This window comes from Colobus angolensis, unplaced genomic scaffold (assembly GCF_000951035.1).
Source record: "Colobus angolensis palliatus isolate OR3802 unplaced genomic scaffold, Cang.pa_1.0 Scaffold295, whole genome shotgun sequence".
Lineage (NCBI taxonomy): Eukaryota > Metazoa > Chordata > Mammalia > Primates > Cercopithecidae > Colobus > Colobus angolensis.
In genome coordinates, this window is record NW_012116210.1 from 803,004 (window position 1) to 805,193 (window position 2,190).

The 2,190-nt window shown below is 45.1% G+C and overlaps 1 pseudogene; it reads right to left on the reverse strand.

Moving 5' to 3' along the window:
• Positions 1-210: 210 nt before the first annotated feature.
• Positions 211-816, reverse strand: LOC105516944 (annotated as a pseudogene).
• Between the last annotated feature and the right edge of the window lie 1,374 nt (positions 817-2,190).

A 2,190-nucleotide genomic window follows, 5' to 3' on the forward strand; every position in this document is an offset into this window, starting at 1 on the left:
AGAGAATCAAAACATCACCATACAATAGGTTAATGGTAAATCAAGGTCTTCATAGTTGTGGCGGGAGAAAAGGGTTGGCTGCTGGAAACAGTATGGTACCCTGGAGGTTGCCTACGGGAAACAGTATGGTGCCCTGGAGGCTGTGTATGTACACACTTAAGAATTCACATCACCTTTAGCAGAAGATTAGAATTCAATGGATATGAATGCTTATGCAGAATCTTCTTGCCTCCTGACATAAATTTCACAGGGAATCTCCTCCATTACTTGGTCTTCTAGCAGCTGTTTAGGGCACGCATGTCCCTGTTCGAAAGTGTAACTACTTTTCTTGAAGGTGCTATTGAATGTTTTCATTGGCTGTGGTTGTGCAAAGTCATTTCGGAAAGGAAGTTCCATGGAACTGAGGTTGGTCCTGCTTTGTTTGATGCTGGAGGTCAGCGAACCCCAGTGGTGGTCGTGGATGCACTGGGAGGTGGTGGAGGAGCGCCACATCTTCTGGTAGTTGTTCAGTTGTTCTGACAAGTCTGTCAGATTTGCAGAAATGTCTTTGTCCCTTAGCGAAAACAGTTCACAATGAAGAGGATCAAACATTTCTTGGAACCCGATTTTATGAAAAGCAATTTCATAAGCCATGACGTTCTTTTCAGGCTGTTTCACTTGTACTAAAACAGAAATAACGAGAAGGACCAAGACAATCTCTGAAGTAATGCCAATAATTGTCCCATGAGTTTCAGTGATTTGTTCAAATAGTCCTGCCTTTTCTCTTTTCTTTACAATGATTTTCATCCCAAGGATATACACAATTTTGGACAACATTACAGACTAAAGGATTATTGATGCACATGCTGCTATGTCAAAAGACAGTGCTGCCTGTGCAGGGAGCTGATGATCTAGCAATTTTACTTTTAGCTCTATACTCCACAGAATGGAAAGCAGGAACTCAGTTACTTGCACACCAAAGTTCACAGCAGCATTACGCACAATAGCCAGAAGGTGGAAACAGACAAAACGCCTATTGATGGGTGGGTGGATAAACAGTATGTGTTATGCTCAGTGAAGGAAGCAAAGAGCATTTGAAACCTGCTAAGCCAACGACCTTGATCTGCCCACACTTGTATCACTCCTATTCCTGTTTTAAGCATTCCATCACTGGCCACAGTGCTGCAAAACTTGGCCTTCAGGTTTTCAGTATAACTGGTTTCATCATAGACTGCAACAAAGTCTCTCTTGCATTTATTTGAGTGCTCCATTCGATAATCTAGGAACCTCAAATCCTAGCTTTTGGAGTGGCTTTCATGGTCCAGATGCAATCAATGACTTGGCCAGGTTTTATTCTCTCTTCTTGTTCTACCTGACTAGAGTGTACTATTCCATCTGCTCTCGAGAGCTCAAACCCACAATCTGCTAGGTAAGTAAAGTCTGGATCTGGAATAAATGAATATTAGTTCTTTTCATCAGAATTAAACTTAATCCACATGAATCTCCCTGTTGATCTGATTAATGGAGGGCTTTTCATGCTGCAATAACGATCTATAAGGGGAGAGAAACCAAATGGCCCATCTGGAACTTCCAAGTGATCAAACCGACACTCAAATGATGGCTCTATATAATAATAATGTTCATTAAAACTCAATTCTTTCACATGGAGCAGCTTCCAAAATGTAGATACACTCCTTGTTTGGATATGAGACAGGATAATTTGGTAAAGCAAAATGACCTCCATTGCTGGTTTGAACCGAAATGTCACACTGGATTGCAGGAATGTGCTTGATTCCAACATTTTGTCCATCTCTGAGGGCCTAGCAGAACCCCTCCAGGGCCATGTTCCCTAGTTGCCCGGCGCTTTGCCAGGGGCTGAGGCTGCGGCGGCGCTGTTCCGTTCCCATCGCAGGCTAGCAGCTGCCTCCCCGCGGGGCGGAGCTCAGGTCCTGCAGTCTGCCATGCTCGAGGGGTGCCACCTCCCGCCCCTACGCATCCCGCCATCCGCCCACGATAGGCGCCACCTCCTGCTCCACAGTGCCTGGTCCCATGTACGTCCTGGGGGGCCCAGGAGTGCAAACTCGCTGCATGGGGTCACTGAAGTGTTACTACTGCATTGCAGGTAAAGAAACGGAATCCTTAACACGTGAGTCATTTGTACAAGGTCATATGGCCAATTCCTAGCTAAGCTGGAACTCAAACCCTGCCTAC